Source organism: Lissotriton helveticus, chromosome 9 (genome assembly GCF_964261635.1).
Source record: "Lissotriton helveticus chromosome 9, aLisHel1.1, whole genome shotgun sequence".
Classification (NCBI taxonomy): Eukaryota; Metazoa; Chordata; class Amphibia; order Caudata; family Salamandridae; genus Lissotriton; species Lissotriton helveticus.
Window position 1 is genome coordinate 60,067,282 of NC_136070.1, and position 20,505 is coordinate 60,087,786.

Consider the following 20,505-nt stretch of genomic DNA (forward strand, 5'->3'; position numbering starts at 1 on the left):
GCGGCAGTCCAGGACCCTCACCCCACCGCAAAGTCACGGCTGCATCGCGGAATTAACACTTCAGTAAGTATAACTCACACGTGTTGTCACGTTCCAATCCTGGCACTGGTGCAGTCATTGCAATATACATATATATATATATATCACTCGCAACTTGCCTCGTCGAGGCAAGTTGCGAGTGATTTCGAAAATACAGGGGAGAGCCCAACGCCTGATCCGCGATCCTATAACCAAACTGATATACCATACTCCCAGAGAATCTGTGAAAAAGTGCAACCTGTTGCTGAGAACCGCCAGGAAAAAGACGCACAAACCGGAGGAAAGCGAGCAAAACAAGAAAACAAACCACCCTGCCGCCTGACTGGTTGAGCGCCGACGTGCTGGGTCGGAGGACACGGACACGGCCGGGAGTCTCCCAGGTAAGAGAGTTCGGCGGTGGGTGAATGTTTCAAAGGCGTTGATGCGAGGTGGGATAATAAATACTAAGGCTACAATCAGCCGTACGGAACTAATATTAGAAGAATCGTTCTGATACCAACCACCTTTCTCGGGGATATAAACCAACTGTGATTTAGGAGTGAAACAACTCCAGGTGTAACAAATCGAAAAACGAGGATTATTTACACTGATCCAGACAAACAGTCCCTTTCCGAAGGAAAAATACAAAAAAGAGCGTTTGAGAAACTGTGGAACAGTGCAAAGTAATATCACAAGCAGGAGCAAGCAGTAGACTGCGCAAACAGCACAATGGAAGTGCTAAACGGGCTTCTAAAGCGGAAAACATGTTTAGAAAAACCCCCCAGGCACAAAACTTGGGGATGAAATAAGTAAGAGTGCACAAGCAACATCTTCAAATATCAAACAATTATTTACCAAACTTGAAAAACTACAATGTAAGGAAATATCACGCTCATGGGAAATAATTACCCTCGAAAAATACGTCGAATGTGCAATGGTCCCGACAGGATTGAGAATCTTCACACTACCGAACCATCCGGACACTAAGCCAGAGATGTTGGAAGAATGGGGGAAGAATAATATGGCATGCTCCAAAAACATGTTACTGATAATAATAAAATATGCCCGAATAGAAGTGAGCGAACTACATCTGGCCATTGCTGATACTGAAAAATCAATAATAGATTTGAAAGAAGACGCAGAAGTGGTGAAAAAAATGAGAGCAGAAATGGAAAAAAACTTAGATAAACATGAAGAAGAAGTCCAAAATAGAAAACAGAGAAAGTTTAGGAGAGATGAGGATGATTACCAATTTGGAACCATCCTAACATTCGCAAAAAAATATGACACCTACAAAAAACAATGGAACCAAACCTCAGCAGACAATGAAAAATCAGCCAGCGAGGAAGAATCGGATTGGAGTGAAGGAGAACAACGACGAAGAGGAGCCCAAAAGTTTAGTTTTTTAGACGAACTTCAGCTACTCCACAAGGAGCAGCAAACGTCAAAAGCATAACCCTCAAGAGTAGGATACAATCGGACCCGGGCAAGAGGAAGAGGATTCTTCCAACCAAAAAGTCAAGCCGCAAAACAAGGAGAAGCAGGAAATCAAAGCGGCGGGTACAACTTGAGGAACAGAACGATAATAAGAAAGTAAAATCTTCCAAAAGAAACAAAAAACCTCCAGATCTAGTGATAAACTTGTCCAGATACATATTAAACAAAAGCGAAAATGATCTCCTAAACAAGGGACTATCTTTCTGTCCAGAAATACACCAGGAAATCATAGACACTAAGATTGACTTGTATAAATATATACGAAAATTGAAATTAAAAAAACATTTCAAGAGATATTCTAAACCAGAAGGAACAATGACAGAGAAAAACAGAATGGAAGACAGAGCTCAATTCTACATGACAGAAATACCGCAATTACGAGTTGCGTATGAACTAGCTAATGAAACCTCAAGCACACTACTCGGCAACACACAAGTCTTACAAAAAATGGATATAGAAACAAACACACGACTCAAAATATCATTAAGGCCAAATCCAAATTCTGACCGACTTTATATCCAGGAAACAAAATAGACACTTTCCAAGATCTAGTACTGGGAGAACTAGACAAAATGAGAAATGTCAATCAAAATAGGACTGAAAATCTAAGCAAAGAAGAACGATTGGCAATACAATCACTCAAGTCTAACAACACTATCGAGATCAAGCCTGCTGACAAGGGGGGCAACATCGTCATCCTAGAAAAACAAGACTATATAGATGAGGCGATGAGACAACATGGGGACACAACAAAATATACTGTACTCGAAAAAATCCCACCAAGGAGTTGACACTAGACTTGAGAAACAAGCTAGAAATTTGGAAAAAAGCAGGCCTGATAACAGAACAGGAGAAAAGATTCTTAATGGTGGACAACCCCATAACACCGACTATATACTTTCTCCTGAAAGTGCATAAGACGCTAAACAAACCACCGGGGAGACCAATAATCTCAAGTTGCGGTAGCTTATATGAAAATGTGTCAATTTATGTTGACAGCTTCATTGCTCCAATGGTTCCAACGCTGACATCCTTCATAAAAGACACTGGAGACTTCTTGCGGATTCTATCAAATACTGAGTGGCAACCAAACTACTTACTTGTAACGATTGATGTCATCTCGTTATACACTTCAATCAACCATGAAATTGGCCTGAAAGCAATTCAATATTTTCTTCAACAACAGCCTTTCAGCCAATATGAGCATTCAAAAATGCTAATACAAATGATAACATTGTGCCTATATAACAATGTTTTTCTATTTAACAAAAAGGTGTATGCACAGTGCTGCGGAACGGCCATGGGAGTTTCCTTCTCCCCAAGCTACGCTAATCTCATGATGGGGTGGTGGGAGAGGTGCGTGGCTTGGGGAGAGGAAAACGACCGACATACGGCCAACGTGGCACTGTGGCTGCGCTTCATTGATGACCTGTTCTAGCTCTGGAAGGGCACAGAACAAGAATTCCATACATTCTTTGAAGTCCTAAACAACAACACTGTAGGACTAAAATTTACCTACAATCTAAGTTCCAAAGAAATAGAATTCTTAGACACGAAAGTTTACGTGAAGAATAATAGACTAGAGACAACTGTACATCGCAAAAAAACTGCGACGAATAGTATACTTCACGGACAAAGCTTTCATCCTGAGACCCTTAAAAAAAGCATACCCTACGGAGAACTACTTCGGATGAAGAGAAACTGTTCTGAAGTAAGTGAAATGGAACGAAAATTCGAGGACACAAAAACTCGTTTCCAACAGAGAGGGTATAAACATACGGACATTATCAGAGGAGAGAGAGATCAGCCAGAGAAAAGAACAGAGATGAAATGCTCGTATTAAACAATGAGAACAAAAGAACTTCACTTGGCATGAGAAAAAACACGGATGAACAAACAACTTCAAGCTCAGAAATCACTGAGGAGACAACAGTAGAGGAACATCCTAGAATGATAATCAGATACACGAAGGAAAGTTACAAAATACAAAAAATAATGACAAAATATTGGCATGTACTAAAAAAGGATGTCGACATAGGGAATGATATAGGAGAACGACCATCGATCACCTATAAAAGAGCCCCCAATCTGTCAGATCACCTAGTACATAGCCATTTTGAAACCAGAAAAAATCCATCTTGGCTTGAAATCAAAAAAGAGGATTCACGAAATGCCTAGTGTGTAAGGCGTGTAAAATCGGTAAGAATCTAAGGAACATACCTGATCCATCAGGAAAGAATTTTGAAGTGAAAGAACCGATAACTTGTGAAACCCCCTTCGTTGTATATCTACTCCAATGTAATTGTGGAAAAAGATACATTGGGAGCACCACGTGTCCTCTAAAGAAACGAATTCTTGAACATACCCGTGCTATACAGAACAAAGACTTCTCTTACGCCATGGCTAAACACATGTCCCCCCATCCTGGTAAAACATGGCTCAACATGACGTATTCAGGCCTAGCCGTGGTACCTCAACACGAACGGGGTGGGGACAGAAAATTGAAATTGAGACGGCTTGAGTCCAAACTCATTATGAGATTCAAAACTATGCAGCCCCTAGGACTGAATGGAGATGCTGAATTACATGTTCATTTGTAATTGTAAAAATAGGAGCATGCAATATTGTTTGGACAATCAAATTTGAATTACAACTGTAATATCTTTTGCTTGCACATGCATAAAGTGACACCATCTAAAGCACCTACAGTAATATACGCTCCCAGCCACACGTGGTAAATGATTGCGGTGGCAAGGGCACTCAGCCCAGGAACCATTAGCACTTCCAACTGTGCAACTGCGCAATACACGCTATTCTTAATACGGAACACTAGTTCAAATTGATAGAATTGGCTAAAACATAGCTGCACTGGAGGCGTCTACCACCGCATTACCACATAGATTCTGGGAGCTGCTCTCATAGCTCACTAACACGCACATAAATATTAAAGACACAACCTACATGGAAGTAATGGGCACTCAGCCAAATAACACGAAAAACAAACTACAAAAATATTGACACACATATGCGATTACAAAGCTCGCTGCATGAAACATAGCGCAATATCACATGTCAATACAAAGTGTATTAAAACAACATGGACAGCTGAATGAACTGAATTTGACTAGTAACTCCAGAGTACAATGCTAGTTAGTTAAATGAATTGAATTTGACTACTAATTCCAGAATGCAGCGCGTGTCACATGTGTATTTAATGTGAAAAGGGAAAAGGGACTAACTGTCTGAAATATATGCCGTGATCAAGAACGCCAAGTTCGAAACGCGTAGGCGATCTCAGTTGATGAAATAAAATCTTCAAAACTTCCCCGAGTGGAGTGCCATCATTCCTTTGGAACTTTGTGCGATGATACATACATACATACATACATACATATATACATATATATATATATACATATATACATATATATATATATATATATATATATATATATATATATATATATATCGATACACGCTCGCTTTTTCGAAAGAAAGCAGACGGCACTCCAAACTGGTGGTATTTTGATGGATTTATTATCAGACCCCCTACCCCATAAGCAGAAGAAAAAAAAAAAATATATATATATATATATATATATAAATATATGAAATAAAAAAGCAAATGCAGCCTTACACATACTAGAGCTGAATAATGCTGTAAGGACTCCCCATTATATCATAAAAGAATACATTAGAAACAGGGAAAAAACAACAGCAGAACATGTTTTAGAACTGTTTTAATGCTTAGCAGTCAGCACAAACTCTCACATAGTACTGAAAGCATATACAGCTCCCATGCTGCATTGCAGAAACATAGCCTAAAAAGGCTGAATAGCTAACTCATAGCAACATAGAGATAAACTGGCACTGTGCCTTTAAGGCAGTCATGAACCCCAGCTTCCCATCATGCCTCATGGGTGACAGTTAGGTCACTTGTTCTTTCCGGCTCCTTCAGGAAGGATCCTGGTTACACAGCTCCACATCTTTCTGATTTTAGTCAGAAATAATCTTCACCTTTTTGGAAATTTTTGACTTACTTCGACGCCTTTCATCTTTTGAAGTAAGGTTCTGTCTTTTTTTGACAGTTTGGGAAATTTTTTCCTCTCAAAATGCCATCTCTTTTTGACCCCTGCCCTTCTTGTGGAAAAAAGAAGGCCAGGTCAGACTCTCATGAGGTCTGTATTCTTTGTTTGCTTAAGGACCATGACCCTAAGGCTTGCCCTCATTGCCAGACCCTGTCCAAAAAGGACTTTAAAGGACAGATAAAGGATCCGTCTTTATGGGCTGGCAGAAAAGTCTTCCAGGGGCAGGTCACCGGTGAAGAAGGGCTCCAAGAGGGTGAGATCTCCATCCAAAGAAATACAAGCCGGCCTCCACAGACCCTGTGTTCTTGAAGACAGATCCGCCTGCGGACTCTGTTATAATTGCGGCAGCGAGAAAAACTCATGCTGTGGCTGCGTCTTCATTGGTCCCGCCCGATAAAGAGAGTAGGTCCGAGGACTCTTGGGGACGTAAGGTTTGTGGTTCTGCATCATCATCACTAAAGGTCTCCAGTGCAGCAGCCTTATTAGGTCGCTATGACAGGGCCTTGTGGGACTCCTTGGACCGCTTCAAAGAGAAGTTGCCAAAAGTGGATTAAAAGGACTTTGAGGAGGTCGGAAGGGTCACTTGTTGCCAACCAAGTGATTAGCACGGCAGCGGATGGTGCTACACTGTCGGCACACTCATATGCTCATGGGATTTGCGCCAGGAGATCCTCCTGGTTGAGACTGACAGCTCTCAAACCACATGTCTAACAAATGATCCTGAATCTCTCTTTTTCCGGCTCCTCCCTTTTTGGCACTCATACAGATGAGGAAATGGGTAGGATGAAGGTAGAGCTTGATACTCTCAAAGCCGTTGGATTGAAAAAGAAGAAGGAGTTTAAGCGTCGGTACAGACCCAACCAACGCAAGGGCTACCAACAGAGGGTTCATACCCCTCAATGGTCCCAGAGTAAAGGCCAAGGCAAGTTGCAGTATCAAGGCCGTAAATCCAACAGAGGTAGAGGAGGCCACAAGCAGCAGTCGTCTAACACGGCCAGGTCGGCAGGGAAGCAATGAGCAGGAGCTTCCTATAGCGCCGTTGCCCACTTCAGTGGGAGAAAGTGCTTCACATCATCTGGAAGAGTGGTGCAGCATAACAAAAGATCATTGGGTGCTAAGTATACCGCGCAATGGATTCGCACTACGTTTTTGTGGGCTTCCAAAGGACATTCCTCCAAAAAGATCTTGTCCTCTCCAGTTAAAGTTGCTTCGGCAGGAAGTGATAACCCTTCTGCGAAAAAAGGCCACAGAAGAGGTTCTTTCCGCGCAGCGAGGAAAGGGAGTCTACTCCAGTTACTTTCTTGTGCCCAAAAAAGATCAGGTGCACAAGTTCAGACCTATCCTGGACCTTCGCTTCCTTAACAAAGTCATTGTAAAGTAGAAGTTTTGCATGTTGGCCCTTCATCAAATATGTCCACATCTATAAGCAGGAGATTGGATGTGTTCGGTGGACCTCCAAGATGCGTACTTCCATATACCTATCATTCCACATCATCGCAGATACCTTCGATTCGTGGTCAGCGAAAAGCACTATCAGTACATGGTCTTGCCCTTCGGACTGAAATCTGCCCCACGAGTCTTTACCAAGTGCATGGCAGTGGTGGCGGCCGCCCTACACAGAAAAGGTCTGTTCGTCTCCCCTTACTTAGACGATTGGCTCCTCAAAGGGCCATCACCTCAAAAAGTAAGGAAGGATTTCCAAGTCTGTCTAAATCTGCTCCACAGACTGGGTCTTCATGTGAACATGGACAAGTCAGTCCGACAGCCTACCCAAACAATCCATTATTTTGGATCGACTCTGGACTTAAACAAAGGAAGAGCGTTACCCTCGGAGGAGAGACTTTCCTCAATGCAGCAGAAATGCAAATCTCTGCTTCAGACAGATTGCCCAGCAGTCCGGCAAGTGGCATCTCTGCTGGGATCAATGGCCTCTTGCATATTTCTCATTCCCAACGCCAGGCTGAGAATGAGACCTTTGCAACAAGATCTAGAGGACAAGTGGAAACTAGCAACGGGTCGCTGGGAGGACCGATTTGTGCTCTTTCAAGCAGCAAAGTCGTCCATCCTATCGTGGACTCGACTGAAGAAGCTCTTGGTGGGAGTCCCTTTCCATCAACCAGTTCCCGTGCAGTCCTTGATAACAGATGCATCTCTGCAGGGATGGGGGCACACATGGGGTGCCTTCAGATGCAGGGCCGATGGTCCACCAAGGAACAGTCCTACCATATAAACATGTTGGAGTTACGGGCAGTCCATCTTGCTCTGAAAGCTTTTTGGCCGTCGATCACGTCTAATTCGATCCTGATCTAAACAGACAACACGACCACCATGTATTATCTAAACAAATGCGCTCTCGTCCTCTCTCCCTGGAGGCTCAAGCGATCCGGCACTGGCTTCTGGCTCGGAACCTCTCCATAGTGGCGGTGCACCTTCTGGGAGAGCAGAGCGTAAGAGCAGACGCTCTCAGTCTGCACTTCGAAGATCAGCCAGACTGGGTGCTGCACGACGAGGTGGTGGCAGATATTTTCCAGCAGTGGGGTCGTCCGTCAGTAGATTTGTTTGCAGATGACAAAAACAAAAAATACCACTCTTCGCATCCAGATTCCACCGTCCAGGGACAAGGGGGGATGCGCTTTTGATGGATTGGTCAGAGACATTTGCAGATGCCTGTCCTCCTCTGCCTCTGATCCCGAAGGTGGTGTCCAAGCTCAACAGATCCAACATGAAGATGATTCTGATAGCACCAGACTGGCCACGTCAGTGGTGGTACCCGGACCTTCTGCAGTTGTCGGTACTCCCCCACAGGAGACTACCTTACAGAGCGGACCTGCTGACCAAGATGGACGGGAAGATTCTCCATCCCAGCCTTCCTTCTCTGAACTTGGCAGCATGGCTCCTGAGGTCCTACAATACGGACACTTGAATCTGCGCAGGACTGCATGCACATTCTGAAAGAGGCTAAGAGGCCTTCCACAAGAGCGCTGTACGCTTTTAAGCGGAAGAGATTCTACCTATGATGTGTTGCAAATCATTTTGACCCTACAAAGGGGCAGGAGGAAGTGATTCTTTCTAACCTCCTTTATTTAGCTAAAGCGGGTCTGAAATATGCCTCGATCAGGGTTCATTTGTCAGCCATTACGGCATATAGAAAATCACCCAACCAACCATCTTTTTTCCAATTACAGGTGGTTAAGGATTTCCTACAGGGGTTGAAGAAAGTGTATCCCCCGGTTCGAACTCCTTCTCCCCCATGGGAATTGAATCTGGTGCTGTCTAGATTGATGGGTCCTCCTTTTGAGCCCGTTCAGAAAGCCACATTGCAGCACCTGAAGTGGAAAACCGTTTTTCTGGTAGCAATAACATCAGCGCGTAGAGTCCGTGAAATCCAAGCGCTGTGGCAAAAGAACCAAATACTGTGTTTCACCACAACAGGGTAGTGTTAAGGGCTCACCCTGCTTTTTTGCCAAAAGTTATATCTGATTTCCATATCAATCAGTCCATCTCCCTACCGTCCTTTTTTCCCAATCCCGCAACTCCTGCGGAGAGGTCTCTACACTCCTTGGACCTTAAAAGAGTGCTCAATTTCTATTTGGAGGGTACAAAGGGCATAAGGAAATCCGATCAATTGTTTTTGAATTATGGTGCCATGAGAACAGGTTTCCCAGCCTCCAAAAGATCCATTTCAAGATGGATAGTGTCCTGTATAAAATTGGCCTACCAGTTGGCGCATAAACCCCTTTTGTTGTCTCTTAAAGCACATTCCACTAGGGGAAAAGCGGCCACAGTAGCGTTCTTGCATGATGTTCTAATGCCAGAAATTTGCAAGGCAGCAACCTGGGGATCGGTTCACACTTTCACAAGGCATTATTGTCTAGAATCCGATTCCAGAGCGGATACTCAAGTGGGCCAGGCCTCCTTGAGGAATCTTTTCGGATAGTAATGTATCTATCCAGGCTTAGTTATCTGAGCTGGTTGGTTAATTTACCGTTATGTTTCCTTTGCCCACAGGGGGATGAGGTGAGGCTTGCTATTCTATTCTAGTGCTTATGACTATTGATGAGGATCCCCTGGAAGAGAAGGATTAGATACTTACCTGTAATCCTAGTTCTCTTCCAGGGGTATCCTCATCAAAGTCATAAGCAACCCTCCCGCCTTCCCGGGCAAAGGATCATTGTATTTTTAAGAGAAAAGTAATGTCAACTCTTTGTGTTATGGCTTTTGAGTCACCGCAAAGAACAACTGACCTAACTGTCACCCCTGAGGCATGATGGGAAGCTGGGGGTTATGACTGCCTTAAAGGCACGGTGCCAGTTTATCTCTATGTTGCTATGAGTTAGCTTTTCAGCCTTTTTAGGCTATGTTTCTGCAATGCAGCCTGGGAGCTGTATATGCTTTCAGTACTATGTGAGAGTTTGTGCTGACTGCTAAGCATTACTCAGTTCTAAAACATGTTCTGCTGTTGTTTTTTCCCTGTTTCTAATGTATTATTTTATGATATAATGGGGAGTCCTGACAGCATTATTCAGCTCTAGTGTTTGTAACGCTGCATTTGCTTTTTATTTTATATATATATATATATATATATGTGATCAAGGCCGGGTATATATATATATATATATATGGAGATACATATATGTGGGGCACATATATGATTGTGTTTCCGGGGTCCCGCGCATGGGCGGGAATATTCTAGTGCTTATGACTTTGATGAGGATACCCCTGGAAGAGAACTAGGATTACAGTTAAGTAACTAATCCTTCTTAACCTTCAGTAGTGCCTTATCCCTTAGAGACTATCTAGCCGCAGAATCCTTACTATAGTATTTTCCCCAAGTGTCAGACTGGATCTGGAATATTTTTTGTAAGCAGCACCCCTCTGCACCAGTAGTTGGGTAGGTGGCATTCTTTGATTTTGCGTAGTGGTGATGGTGTCATCTGCACCGGAGGTGACATACCTGGTGCCTATATATAGGCGTCACCCCAGTGCGCTGTCGTGAGTTTCTTTTTGTGACTTTCCACATCAGGAGCGCAGAGCCACAAAGAACACTGATCACGGATGTGTAAAACTGGGGCCCTAAAAAGGGAACAGCCTGACCCTAGAAATCTGTTCTCACAGCAAGGAGGATGGGTAGGTCGGTGAGGAATCTATGGCTAGATGGAGTATCTATCAGTTAATGGGTTACAAAAGGTAAATAACTTGTTTGTCTGATAGAGACTTCTAGCAGCTGATTCATTATCTTAGAATACTGGCTTCTGCCAATTCCTCACAGGAGTCAATGTTGGGGTCTAGGGGCTGGTATTCTTCAGGTTCCAGTGGCCCCTACCAGTCCTGGCCAATAAGAATTGGGCTCTGACTTGGAGGGACTTGCTTTAGTTGGCACCAGAGTCGGCGTCACACGACGGGGGCTAAGAATGGGGATGGCACTGCTGGATTGTGCGGGGAACATCAACAGTGGGACCGGCATCAGGAAGGTCAAGGTGGTACAACAGGTTATGCAGTATTAGGGTATCTTTCATAGATTCACATGCCTGAATCATTCCCCCTCGTCGCGAGGGAGTCCCCGGTACATAAATAAAATAATGTCCCATTAGACATATAGAGTAATAGGCCAAAGGCCCCACATTAGTAACATATCCATGTCCTTTTGTAAAAAGGACCAAACTCTAGAGAAGAGCCAATCAGCTATCACCTCTATCTAGAACCCTCCTGGAAGGAGCTCCTGTTCCTCAGATTTTCTACCACAGGCCATGCTAAGGGAGTCTCCTCTGAGCTCTGCTCAGTTTACTTTTCATCTGGTTTTCCAGTGTTTTTTCTGGCTTTATATTTCATCTCTTGACTGAAGTTCCTTGGTATCCTCATGGCTGAGACACCTAAGAAGGGACTTTTTAGGTCCTGTGGTTCCTGTGGGAAAAACCTACTACATGTAGATGACCAACATCAAGATTGTCTCGACTGCCTCTATCCGGACCATTCTTCTAAAGATTGCAAGGTATGTCGTACCTTCTCCACAAAAACCCTCAAAGACCGAAAGGGATGCCTTTTAATATGGTTACAAAGGCTGAAGGACAGAGACTAACTGGAGTCTTCTGAGGAGAGTGAGGGCTCTTCAATATCCTCTAAAGCCTCTCAAAAAAGACCAAGGGTGGTATCTCCGGGCCCTTCGTCACAGCCTCCTCAAAAGAAGACACTTAAGAAGTCTTCAGAGGTCCATTCTAAGGCTCTACCATCGAAGGTGTCCTCTCAGGAAGTTACCACCTTCAAAAAGCCTTCTTCCACTCTGTGTCTACAGCCTTGGGTGTCACTTAGTCGATGGCAACTGTCTCCACATCGATGGCGTCGTCGTCATTAACCTCGTCGTCGACGACGACTCCATCGTCGACGGCAGGTAAGACCGTGTCGTCGACGATAAAGATAAAGAAGACATGATTCAGGCATGTGAATCTATGAAAGATAGCAATACTGGATAACTGCAGTTACAAGTAAGTAACGCATTTCTTCTGGATTTATCTGTGAATACAAGGGGCTCGCCTGAGGCTGGACCCGCCGGCAATGAACCAGCAGGGGCCACACCACGAACCCGCAGGCCCAAAGGCGCTGGAATGGGCTGCCCAGATATGAGGTGCATGTCCTCATAGAAGTTGAGTGGGGGTCACTCCGGCTCTGGGAAACAAGGGGAGGCACGGAGACTGACTATGATCAGGCTCAGACACAGCTGGTAGCCCCTTCTGTGGCCGCGAAAGGAGTGAAAGACAGGCTGGGGTTGAGGGGAGCCATGGAGAGGCCCATGGACCTGGTCATAGTCTGCTGTCCTTGAAGCTTTCCAGTGCTGAGTCTTCCTTGTCCCCAAAGAGATGCAACCCATCAAAGAGCATGCCCGTAAGTGAAACTTGAACATCCCTTGAAAATCCTGTTGTTCCTAGTCAGGACTGGTGCCATAAGGCCACCGACAAAAAAAACGCTCTGCCTAGTGAGTCGGTCTTGTCCTGCCCACATCTAATTGTAAAATTAGCTGTGTCTCTCCCATCAGTCATAGCCTGGGAGAGTATGGCCCAGGCCTCCTCTGGGACCATGGGCAGCACCTGCGCAACTGAATCCCAAACGACGTGGAATTATCAGCCCAAAAGGCATGTAGTGTACCTTTCTTTCCTAAGTTATCCAGCTTTTTTGATTCCCTATCCGGTGAGGAGGTAGGGAATGTGCCAGAATGTATACGGGAAGTGGTGGCTTGGGCCACCAAACTCTCGGAACTAGGGTGCTGGGTGAAGAAAGAAGGGTCCCACGGGGCGATGGCAGGCAATTGTCCTGTCCACAAGAGCCCCTGTGCAGGGTTTGGACCAGGCCCCAAGCAGGATGTCCGTAAGGGCTTCATTAAATAGGAGAATCGAGTCAAAAGGGGTGACTCTCAGTTGAAGCACCTCTGTCAAGACGATAGTCTTGACTGCCACAAAAGGCAACTGAAGGTAGAGGACCTCAGCCACCCTCAGCCCCACCATAGCAGAGGAGGCTCCCTCCTCTGTAGCCACGGTAGGAGTTGAGACCAAGTCAGTATCCGGAGAGCTGTCCAGTCCATTGACATCCACCAATTCCTCACACAAGTCCATGTTGAGGTCAAGGGGGCTGGTATTCTTCAGGGTGCAATGACTCCTTCCAGTCTTCCCCAAGTCGTAGCTCATATGAATATGGCTCAGGCTCTGACCTGAAAGGACTGGCTCCAGTTGGCATCAGAGTATGTGTTATACGATGCCCCTCTGGCTCCGTGCCAGAATCAAGATAAAAATGGGGATGATGCAGCTGGAGTGTGCCATTGGCGCCGGGAATGTCAGCAGTGGGACCAGCGTCGGGTAAGGACAAGGTGGTATGACCAGCGCCGTTCCTCATCCATCTGTGAATCCAAAGGGCTCGACTTGTTCCCGCCGGCGATGAACCAGTAGGGACTACACCCTGAACCCTCAAGATCAAGGCGCGGGAAAGGGTTGCCCAGTTAAGAGGTGCATGTCCTCATAGAACTCTTAGTTGGGTGGAGGCCGCTTTAGGTTCGGGAAAGTCAGGGAGGCATAGAGTCTGCCCATGTGCAGGCTCAACCGCGGAGCCAGGCCTCGAATTACCACACTCCCTTGTCAGATGACTTAAACAGACGAAATGAAGTGAAGCCTCTAATGATCACACTCCCTCGTCAGATGACTTAGACAGACAAAGTGAAGTCTTAGACATCTTAGCCTTCTTATTCTTTTTCTTTTTGTGAGACTTACCCGAATGCCCAGATGACTTTGACTATGATGAAGATCGATGGTTCTGCAACTGATCCCAGGACCTTCCTCTTAAATGGGATTGTGACCATTGCGACATTGCATGTCGACTGCAAGGAACTTGAGGGATCACTCCCTCAATGCCTTGGGGTGCATGGTGTGACAATTGATGCAGGTCTTGATATTGTAGTCGCGCTGAAGGCCCAGAGGCAGATGAGATACAGGTCAGTCACTGACATCCATCGATAACAGGTACCACAGACCTTGAAGCCAGCCTTCCTCATGGACATCCCTGCCGCTTCAGGAGATACATCTTGAAAAACGTTGACAAAATTTGAAAAAGGTCTGTAAAAAATGTCTGGGGGTAGATCTCTCCAGATCTATGCTGACTTGTGTGGAAAGAAAAGAACTGACAAAAGTGTGGTCAGAAGAACATCATGGCAAAAAAACATTTTATGCTACACATAATATTATAGGTTTCCTTCTCATTTGCTTAATGCAGATATAGTTGTGGTGGTGAGGTAATTTAGAAATAGTTGTTACAAGCCAAAAAGATGTGTTGGTTGAAAACAATCCCGACATGGCACACAAAAACAATGACTAGGGTGCACTTCAAAGTTCTGTTTACAAATTACAATTGATGCTAAGAACGCTGCATACAGAGTAGTCTATATACAATATAGATTAATAAAGTTGTGCAGCAATCGTATTCCATATTTGTGGCTGAATATCAGAGAAAATGAATCAAAGAAATGAATGAGGGGCAGGTACACTCTGAATCTGGCATAATGTGAAAGATACTCCTCAATTCATCAGTCTGGGAAGTGGTTCAGACGTGAATCTAGACAATATATCCCTACTGAAGAACTTTATTTACTGGTAAGTAACTTACTTCATTTCTGGTACTGACTCGATCAAAAAGTGCAGCTGATTATGTTTCTAATCTCTAAGTGGGTTGTTCATCACGGTCAAGGCTGACCATTCTAAAACCAGATGCAAAATAAATGCAAAATAAAGAGTTATGCATTTGTCATTGATGTGAAACATGCTTTTGTTCCCTTACTGACAATGAGAAATAATTTAAGAAGATGGAAGACAACACGTTGAAGACTGCAGCCCTGAGTAAGAAGAAAGATTTCCAAAACACTCATTTCATACCTTCTGAGAGTTGTCGCTACCAGCATCCTGTTAAAACTCACATATGCAGGGCGTGGTTAGCAGCCGACTGCGATGGCCGCGGACTAGAGGAGCTCCCGTCTCCCTCTGGTCGTTCTTTAGCCATCCTCAGTCATCCACGAGGGAAATCAGAGAGACAGTGTGGCGATTTCTCCCCAGGCCCCTTCGGAAGCTATCTGGTCCCAAATCGGGAGAAAGCAGTGCGCGATCGGTGCTGCCGGATTATCGGAGCCTCCTGACTAAGGGAAAAGATGGCGACTCCCCGTCGCTGATGGTCGCGCCGAGATGCTCTGTCAGCTACGCGTGCCCGGTGTCGAGGAAGCAGAGGTGCAGCGGATCAGTCGTGGTGCCGTTGCGAGAGGCGGGGGAGCAGCGGTACGCTGTCAAGGTGGTCAGCGTGACCCCCGGTGGGCCCAGGAGAGGCGGGCCTATGCGAGGCCCCGGCCTCGGGCCTAAACGGAGGACACTGCAGCAGCCAACTTAGAGATCGCCTCCCTCCCAGGAGGAAGCGGATGAGTGGTGGCAGTCGCGGGTCTTTTCTGCGGGCCCGCGAAATAAAGGTACCGGTGGGGGCAGAGCCACTTGAGGTATGCTGCTGGGGCCCCGGACGGTCACGTGATCCCGGGTGCCCGGCTGTGCGTCCCGACCGGGGCTGGGCCCAGTTTGAGAGACGCTTTTGAGAGACTGCCCTGCGGCAGGAGCGTGGTGACCCCCCCCCCCCACACCCCCCAGATCCTGGATGTTACCGGCTGATTGAGGTCGGTGGCGTCTGTGTGGGGATGCTATACAGATGGCAGGAGGGACCAAAACGCTAAGCAAACCCCCAGCTTGGAAATTAGACAGTTCCCTTCGTGACTTCAGCTTGAGGGCTATTTTGGTGGACACTATGATGCCCTGGCAGGGTACAGCCAAAGGTACATATTGATGCTTCTGTTGGGGCCCCTTTTTAACTAAGATACTCCGGCGCAGGAAAACATTACAGCGCGCCAGCTTACAGATCAACGGGGGATATTGCAGGCCGGAGGGTGCCTATGTCAGCAGCCACTGGCGCGGATAAACAGCGGAGATTTGGAAACATGCTGAATGGTGGAGGCCCTTGGTTGATTGCCGGCTATAGGGGGAACACCCCTGAGGTGAGGTCAGGAGCTGGGAGGCGACGGCCGGCGATGGGGTCGGAAGACATCCGGCGCGCTTCCCTCCACGGCCTGTGGACTGAACCTACAAACGCCTTTGGAGATCAGAGTGGTGTATGGGGGTACCTGCAGGGGTCGGACGGCAGATGTGGAGGAGGAGGGGATGAGTGTGTCTTCCCGGGCTATCGGCGAGACCGTCCACTGTCGGTGATATATCCCGGGGGCACAGTAAACCAGGCCTGGTGGTGAAGTCGGGGCTTGTGTGGCAGGCCGAGAGGGGGAGGTGCGGACTCGTGCTCTTGCCCTTGGTCGGACAAGCGGGGCTGCGTCCATATAGCGGCCGAGATACCATTGGGAGGACTTGTGGTGGCTGGACTCAACTCCCGCTCCCCCACCTGCGTCAAGAAGTGGTGCTACTGATGCAGTGTCAACATGGCAACTGGGGGAAACGGCCTCAGGAACAATCCCCAAAAGCAACTGGCTAAATTTGCATGGGCTAAAAATGGCGACAAGGGCGACTCCCCGAGATCCGACAGAGAACCTGACACGGCGCCGCAGGTGAAGCCCCTTGAACCTACCCTTCATGATGTAATGGTGGCCATAGGTGAAGTACGCACGTCCGTGGACTCTGTAACAGTGGAGGTTTCTCTCCTCCGAGCCAATTTTCGCAAAATGGACAAGAAAGTCAAAGAACTCAAAATAGTTACCACGGCCCTCCAGACAGACACCTCTGAGCTGCAGACGCAAATGCTTGAACTACAACGGAGGCAGGACAAAATGTCACAGCAAGTAGACCATTACGAAGGAAGAGCCCGCCGCAACAATGTTCGTATTTTGGGGGTTCCGGAAAAAACAGAGGGGCCTACTGCGGATCTATTTGTGGAGGACCTCATCACAAAACACCTCCAACCGAAGACTCTGTCCTCCTACTTTTCGATTGAAAGGGCCCATAGAGTGCCAGAAGGCAGACCGAAACCTGGAGCCCCCCCCGCGAGACCCATTATAGCGCGAGTCTTCAATTACCGCGATAGGGATATCATCTTACAGATGGCACGCTCGAACCCCCCTCTGAAGATAGAGAACTACGAGGTCGCCTTCTACCCTGATTTTACGGCTAAAGTTCAGGCACAAAGACGCAGCTTTCAGGCCGTGAAGAGGGAACTGAGAGATAGAGAGATCAAGTGTGCAATGTTATTTCCTGCGAAACTGAGGGTCGAATCGGATAGTAAATCCTGGTTTTTCGATTCGCCAGAGGCCGTCTGGGAGTGGATGGAGGGCTGGTCCACAGTAGGGAAGCAGAGAAGAGACCGGCGGAGCCGCCCAAGCCAGCGCAGAGATGGTCAGGAGGGACCGGACAATAACCCCCCGGACGATAACTCTAGCCGCCTGGAGGAACAGGAATAAGACTCAGGGGTCTTGGGCATAGTCGGCCCATGCTGGGACATTCAAGAGAACGCCAGTAATGGGGTTGGGGGGGGGGAATGGGGGTTTCTGCTTAAAATGGTGTCATTTGTTATCGAGAAGTTACTCCCAAGTACAGGTATGCCCTATTTGTCTATCTGCATATATCATGGGGGAACTCCGATGTCTACAGAGTGGATGGCTATACTTTCAGTTTCTATGATCTGACCCATGGGGGAGGGGGCAACTTTCCCCGTGCACTAGTACCTTTCTGGGGAGGGAGAAAAGCACTCTGCCAAGTTTGGGGGTGGGTAGTTTTGAATCCACGGGCAGGGGGTCAGGAAGGGGGGAGGAGGTGAGGGTGGGGGGGTAGCGTTTCTTTCAATGTTGTCGGGTTTATTGAGGATCGGACTGAATTGCTACGATGTTTGAATATGCTAGTGAATGTAGACCTGCATAGACTTAGGTTGTTTATTGATGATCGAACTGACTTGCAACACTATGTGATCATGTTAGTTAATCTAGAATTACATAGGATAATGCTATTTCTTTCCTACTCACAATATGGTAATGTATATTGAAGGTTGAACAGTTGTCATGTGTACAATATGATGTACTCTCCTACGCAGAATTGATCCGTAAACAGGGACGTGAGATAAAATATAGACATGGGGGTGGGTAGTAAACGTACTTTAACTGTAATGTCCTGGAACGTTAATGGGGTGGGAGATAAAATTAAGAGGGGCATAGTGCAACACTACCTAAAGAGACACTCACCGGACGTCGCCCTGCTACAAGAAACACACCTAGTGGGTCAGAAAGCCAAGGCCGTCACGAGATGGGGATATAAAATCTTGACACACTCAGACTGCACAACGGGCTCCAGGGGCACAGCAGTCCTAGTGAAGAGATCCACACCCCTAATCGTACACAAGACATGGACGGATAGGATGGGCAGATTTGCGGGGGTGGAGGCACAGTGGGATGGGAAAACTGTCAACCTAGTATCGGTCTACCTTCCACCTGCGGCTTCCAAAACGGCGTTGGAAGACCTAGGCAGCTATGTAGCCAGACTTCAGGAAGGGGTGTTAATCATGGGGGGAGACTACAACTTGCCGATAGATGTTACAGAGTACCGACACCCACCTAGGCAGAGCTAACAACCTACTACCGGAGTTCATAGAAGCACTAGGTCTCACTGATGTGGGCCAGGCACTCCACCCCACTGACAAACAGTATACCTTCTTCTCCAACGCACACCGCAGCCTCTCCCGTATTGATTGCTTTCTTACGCATCTGTCATCAGTGGGTTCATTTGCACAATACACCGTATTGCCTAGAGGGATTTCAGACCACTCGCCGGTCTGCACACAATATACACATTGGGAACGTCAACCCCCCGCACCCTGGTGATCCAACCATGGTTACTACGTAACCCAGATATTCGAGATGAACTCCGCACGCAAACGGGGAACTATTTCACTGAAAATGTGGGTTCAGTAGATTCTGCACAAATAATATGGGAAGCATTTAAGGTGGTTATCAAAGGGTTGGCCCGGTCGTTAAAGACGGGATACCTTATAAAGCAACATGAACTCCTGATCAATGTGGAAAATGAACTCCTGGAAAGGGAGAGGGAACATTCGCTTACTCCATCGCCCGATACAAGTCATCAGCTGTTCCTGAAGCTGGGGGGATTTAAGATAAAGGCTAGGGAGCAGGCAGTGGCCAAGCAAAACGCGATACAACATAGACTATATGAACTCGGGGATAGAACAGGCAGGACATTGGAGTGGCAGGAGAGACGGGATCTGAAAGAGACACGTTAGTATTAGATTCCTTACCTTAGAATATCCCCAGGCGTCAGACTGGATCTGGAAATTTTTGCGTAGCAGTACCCTTGCGCGTCGGTAGGCGTCGTCTGCGGCTCCGCGTCCGTCGTCGGGGGCGCCGTGATGACGTCGTCGGAGTACTTAGACGCCGCCTCCACGTGCTGACGTCAGTTCTTCTTTTTCCCGCGCCAGCAAACGCAGATCTGGAAAAAGCAGTAACCCTAGTCATTTTTTGACTAACTTTTTGATCGCTTTTGATCATTTCTCGAAGTCTTCGACTCCGACGGTGCCGTAGGGATGCCCGGCTTTAAGCACTGCGAGGATTGCGACCGCCTGATGTCGGTCACGGATCCTCACCACCTGTGTTTAACTTGTCTAGACGTCGATCACGACGACAAGGCCTGCTCCGACTGCCGGGCCCTCTCTTCGAAAGCCAGGCGGGAGCGGTCCCGCAGGCGACTCGAACTCCGGCAGTCGGTCCCGCGCCGCGAGAGGTCTCGGTCCCATGGGAGGTCGAGGGACAGGTCGCGGGCTCGGAGCCACCACAGCTCCGAGAGTAGGCCGCACTCCTCCGGGTCGAAGTCGTCGTCCGGTAAGAGGCACAAGAAGTCCAAGCGGCGTCATCGCTCTTCGGACTCCCCCCGACGCTCGCGCGATGCGGCCGGGGGTTCGGGTGACACCACCCACGCGGCTCCGACGGAGTCGCAGGCGCCGCGTCCAGCCCCATACCCTACGGTCCCTGGGCTTCACGCGTCGCAGGAGGAGATCGAGCGCTTCCTCATGGCCATGAGGAAACTCTCTCCTCCGACGGGCTCCGCGGCGCCTTCGGGCCCAGCGTACCCGTCTGGGACCCCTAGCGGGTCGGGGGGATCGGCCCCGACGCCGCCAGGTGCTACGGCCCCGACGCCGCCGACGCCTTCGGGCCCGGCGCCGCAGGTTCCCGTTATCCCGACGCCGCCGGCGCCTTCGGGCCCGGCGCCAAGGGGTTCAGTTGTTCCAGCGCCGCCGGCGCCTTCGGGCCCAGCGCCGCAGGACGCCGCTGTACCTCCTTCGGGATCTGGTTCGTCGCCGGTGGACCTTACGACCTCCCCGGCGTCGGACCCTCAGGTGTCGC

The 20,505-nt window shown here is 47.6% G+C and overlaps 1 protein-coding gene across 1 annotated transcript in view; it reads left to right on the top strand.

Moving 5' to 3' along the window:
• Positions 1–20,505, top strand: part of RYR3 (ryanodine receptor 3) — a 1,933,484-nt gene that overhangs the window by 1,185,492 nt on the left and 727,487 nt on the right. The window lies entirely within an intron of this gene.